Genomic DNA, 6,000 nt, shown 5'->3' with positions numbered 1-6,000 from the left:
AGAGAAAATGAGAGAATTATTTGAATTTCTCCCAAAATTCTAATAGAACTAGTTGCAGTCCCGTGTGATGCACGTGGCGATGAATAAATTAGGATGGTTATATGTAAGCTTGCCACAATGGCGCCTATATAGAATCTTAAATAATTAGGAATAGAATATATTCTATGTGCATAACTTTAGGAATAGAATAGGAAATCAGATATAGAATCTTAAATAACCATACTATTATTAATAATTATCATACTATATTATCATGATTAATGTCTTATTCTAATTTAAAATATGAAAATAATCATTATCCATAGGCAATTATAATTAATATTAATTGATAATTTATTATAATGGCCATGTAATAGTTATAATGTGTACATTTACATCATGGTTTTTCAGTTTTTAAATATTTAGAAATTTATTTTCTTTTCTTGTATGAAAACTACTTGATCTAACCCAAAACTATATGATTTTCAAAATTCAATTCCAATCCTACTTGACGACATCAATCGATCCATGCCGTTGGATCATTTTAAATTGATGTTAATTACTGGGGATTTTAAATTGATGTTAATTACATGGTCTCATATAAGGAACTTTGAGTTTCAGGCCTTGAGTGCAAGACCAACTTTGATATCCAAAGAAAGTTCAAGTTCATCATATGGAGAATAAATGTACCATAAACTATTTAATTAACTAAAGATTTTTTTTTTAAAAAAATGTGCAAGTTTGCACAGACACAATATAATGTCTTCTCTTTTTATTTACAAAGTGCCTGCGGGAAAAAGAGAGTAGGATTTGGCCATTTATACTTGTGTTGCCAAAGCAGCTAGTGGGTGTATTGATTTACATGATTAATAAACCAATGGAGACAGAAATGCAACATCCCAGCAGAGAAATGCCTTCTGCGATGGTCCTTAACAAATCCCTATAAAGAAACGACAGATAATATAGAAAGCTAGTGGTGAAGCCCAAAAAATGAAATAAAAATCACATAGAAAAGAAAAGTAAAAAAAGAGAGGAAAAGGAATAATGTCCCTTTTCAATAGAAAGATGTGTTATCCATCTCCCCATTCAGAAATAATAACATAAAAAATTACAATAAAAATTCACAAATCACATAAAAAAGGAAAAAACAGAGGAAAGTATCCCTTCTCAATCGAATGTGTTCCTTGATATAAGGTAGGGTTGCATAACAAAAAATACCTTATTTTTGGTAAAGAAAATTGGGGTTTCAGATGCAACTTTAGTTGGGCACTTAATAAATTTTTTGATGCATTTCTTGAATGAGAAATGGAGCATCTTGCTGAGATCTAGAATCAGTGGCTTTGGTGAGAAAAATAAAATTTTCTAAAAACTTCTCTCTAAGATTACATTAGTCATTGACCTCTTAAAATGAAAAATTTAGACCACGTATAACAACAAATGTTTGTACGTATAACAACCAATGTTTGACTACATGGTTCGGGAGACTGACCCAGTAGAGAAGAACCCACCTTTCAAAATGCTCAACCTTTTCTTCTATTCAAGTGATCTGTTAACAGATAATACAGTCCAATTTAAAAGGAAGCATGCAATCCAGTGAAATGCAGTTTTGTTAGGAACGGTTTTTCATCCCTCATTCTTTGCAAGATTTTATAATAGCTCGTGTAGGAATCCAATGTATATAATAGAGGAGTGCCATTATCAAAACAATAGGGTGGGGATATCTCCAAGTCAAAGGAAGTAATATACTCTCTTCTCAAGTTATTGCCTGGTTGAACTGAAGCCTACATTAAAATAAGAGATCAATAGAAAGGCCATGTTGCCCTGATTCATAATAATTCATGAATTAAGAAAACCGTAAAGAACATCATTGCAACTTTATAAACAACAATAACATCAAGAAATATAATATCATACTGGTAGCTAAATTCTTGTAGACGTTTCACCAAATAACTGATATATCTTAAGAACCCTTGCTTTTTATGTATACAAAAGAAAATCCATGGTGGAATGGTGGAATGGATCTTGGATGCCGGGCGGTCGAACTGCTTCTGGTTTAAATGGTGTCAGGGATCCGTAAGTTCCCACCAATATTCCACTGTCGAAAATCAATCAAAGAAAAACCATCATGCAACAACAAACAAAATCCTATTTGTGCAGTATTGAATTTCTAATGGATGGGAGAATATATATTAAAAAAAGAGAGTAAAAGTCTTGATATAGAAAATGGTGTAGTTGGTTGAAGGACTTCAGAATGGCGATTGTGGACGGCGCTTTATCAAGCTATCTATTTACATGATCGATGCCTGTCACTGAAAGAGCAGTACCCACGAAAATATTTGAGAGATTAGGTTTACGATCAGAATTGGCCTTCTTCTACCCATGCATCCATTTTCCCAAATCAGCCATTGTCAGAACAAATGGGAGACATGGAATATTTATGGAAGATGGAAACAACCTAAGAATTTGGAATAGCTTGACCGGATGCAATGGAATCATTTATTAGGGATATTTCAGGCTGCAATTATTAAGAATAGCAAGCGATTTGCAATGAAACGGTAACCTATGAATGGTATTAGAAAGAATAGCATGTGTTTTGCAATTAAGAGGCGAAAATAATGAAAACAAAATAATTATCTTATTTTTCTTGGTTTTGGAAGAGCTGAGGTGGCAGCTACATGAGACAGTGTATGATCTCGTTATAGGTAAATCGGGAAAGGTGAAGAGACAAATATTTTAGGAAATGGAAGAGATATACGTTGAGAGGATTGAGAAATATTTAATGGGAAATCTTAAATGCTTTAAAATTGCCTTAAAAGTAGCGATGCAATATTTAATACCTCAAAAATAGGCGTTTAAATTCTGCCCAAAGCAACAAATTGCGATTTTAGAAACCTTTGTTAATTGCGATTTTGGAGAGGGGCTGACACGTGGCACCACCACATATATGATTACACATCACTTTTTTGACTTTTTTTTAACAAAGGCACTCATTCAACCCACATATTTTCAATCCTACCCCCTCATTTATGCTTTTTAACAAAGGCACCCATTAAAGCCACATAATTTCAATCCTACCCCCCTCCTTTATGTTTTCGTAATAAAAAAGTGGACAAAGTCAACATAGTGACGTTTTTTCTTTGCAAAATTACGGATTGGGTACATATGTTACATAATACTACGGATTTTTGTGAACATATTACATAATACTACGGATTCAGGACGTCTTTCAAAGTATTGACGAACCCGATTATTTTTTAATACAGAACGTGTTCATTTAGTACATAATACTACGGATTTCGGCCACCTGTCAAAATATTTCAGGTCCCACTCGAATGCATGGGTTTGGCTATAGATGGTGCGTGAGACCCACCTGTCAAAGCATGAGTGTGAAATACTCCACCGTATCAAATGGGAAAGTGATTAACCATTTATATTTCTCACCCCGTGCATCGCACGGGTATTTTTACTAATATATATATATATATATATATATATATATATATGAGAGAACATTTCCTACACACTTGTGTAGATAAGTTACCTACACACTAGCTTAAAATACAGTGGGGGCCCACATTGTTTGGGTGATCCAAACCATTCATTTGAATGATCCTCACATAGATAGGGTGTCCACAAAAAATTAGATCCATAGGATCATCCTAACTATTCAAACTATGGAGGCAAAAAATGGACTAATTTGTGAAGGTTTATACACGTCCATTTTACCTCCACAAATCGTAGGGTTGGGATGATCCTATGTATTTGATTTTTTGTGGACACCCTATCTATGTGAGGACCATTCAAATGAATTGTTTGGATCACCCAAACAATGTGGGCCCCCACTGTATTTTAAGCTAGTGTGTAGGTAACTTACCTACACAAATGTGTAGGAAATGTTCTCTCTCTCTCTCTATATATATATAGCAGAAGAGAAAATGAAATATTTATTTGAATTTCTTTCAAAATTCTAATAGAATCACACATAACTTTTTTTTGCTTTTGTTAACAAAGGCCCCCATTAAAGCCCCATATTTTCAATCCTACCCCTTCACAATACCTATTTTACCCTTTTTCATGAATTTTTTATTATACATTTTGTCCACAAAGTGAATATGGTGGCGTTTTGTTTTTGCAAAATTACGGATTGAGTGCATATGTTACATAATACTACGGATTTTTGTGAATATATTACATAATACTACGGATTCAGGACACCTTTCAAAATATTGACAAATTTCGGGCACCTTAAGAGGAAAAACATATTATGGAAACCTCTATAGATTGGAGGGCTAGGATCAGCATATGGAAATGATTTTATGGGCACAACCTATTTCTGTTGTGTTCCATCACATGGATGGTTTGGATCAACCTATGATGTAGTCCGTACAGTTCTTTGTCGGCCCGTGCATCGTACGGGTTTTTTTACTAGTATACTATATAGTAGAAGAGAAAAATGAGAGAATTATTTGAATTTCTCCCAAAATTCTATGAGAATTACACATCACTTTTCTTGACTTTTTTAACAAAGGCACCCATTCGACCCACATAATTTCAATCCTACCCCCTCCTTTATGCTTTTTAACAAAGGCACCCCTTAAAGCCACATAATTTCAATCCTACCCCCTCCTTTATGCTTTTGTAATAAAAAAAGTGGACAAAGTCAACATAGTGACGTTTTTTCTTTGCAAAATTACGGATTGGGTACATATGTTACATAATACTACGGTTTTTTGTGAACATATTACATGATACTACGGATTCAGGACGCCTTTCAAAATATTGATGAATTCCGGGCACCTTAAGAGGAACAACATATTATCAAAACCTCTATTGGAGGGCTAGGATTAGCCTATGGAAATGATTTTACGGGCACAACCTATTTCTGTTGTGCTCCATCACATGGACGGTTTGGATCAACCTATGATGTGGTCCGTACAATACAGTTCTTTGTCGGCCCATGCATCACACAGGTTTTTTTTACTAGTACTTCTATATAGCAGAAGAGAAAATGTTTGAATTTTCTAAATTATTTGAAAAAGCTGTGGAATTAATACGTCGACGGTAATTTCGAATTATTCTTTCTTGTCGTTTTCGCTTTTATAGGTATTTGCTAACCACCTTCTCCAAAGGCTACGTCTCGCCCATCCTTTGCAATTGTATGTGTTCAAAGATTTGTCTTTTAAGACGTGGTGAAAACTGCACGGAAATACTAATTCTTGAAAGGTGGCTAGCAATAATAAGTACCGAAAGAAGCTACAAATAATAATCATTAGGTATTAAAGTTTTGGAGGAAAATTACGGACAAAGTGCTTGAAAGTCGCAAAATTACAGAAAAAGTACTGAAACGGGTACCTGTATGTGACAATTACGGAAAAAACTACAAAGAAGATGTATAGAAATATGACAATTACGAAAAAACTACTTAACCTGAATAATATTTTGAGGATATTACGAATTTGGGACACCTTTAAAAATATTTACGAATTCCGGGCACCTTAAGAGGACAACATATTATGGAAACCTCTATAGATTGGAGGGCTAGGATCATCCTATGGAAATGATTTTACGGGCACAACCTATGGATGTTGTGTTCCATCACATGGACGGTTTGGATCAACCTATGATTTGGTCTCTACAGTTCTTTGTCGGCCCGTGCATTGCACGGGGTTTTTACTAGTGTGTGTGTGTGTGTGTGTGTGTGTGTGTGTGTGTATGGGCTCGAGTAGATAAAGTTATCTACTCGGTTGGCCATAAACACAGCGGCCCCACATTGTTTAGGTGATCCAAAGCATTCATTTGATAGGCCCTGACATAGATAGGGTGTGCCGAAAAATCAACTCCATAGGATCATCCTAACCCTTTGATTTGTGGAGGTAAAAAATGGACAAATTTGTGGAGGTTTATACCTGTCCATTTTCACCCACACAAATCGAAGGGTTGGGATATTCCTATGGAGTTGGTTTTTTTTTTTTTTTCACACCCTATCTATGTTAGGCCCATCAAATGAATGATTTGAATCAC

This window comes from Tasmannia lanceolata, unplaced genomic scaffold (genome assembly GCF_043159265.1).
Source record: "Tasmannia lanceolata isolate RefF3 unplaced genomic scaffold, GAP_Taslan_0.1 ptg000037l, whole genome shotgun sequence".
In the NCBI taxonomy this organism is placed as follows: domain Eukaryota; kingdom Viridiplantae; phylum Streptophyta; class Magnoliopsida; order Canellales; family Winteraceae; genus Tasmannia; species Tasmannia lanceolata.
This window is presented reverse-complemented; position numbering follows the sequence as displayed.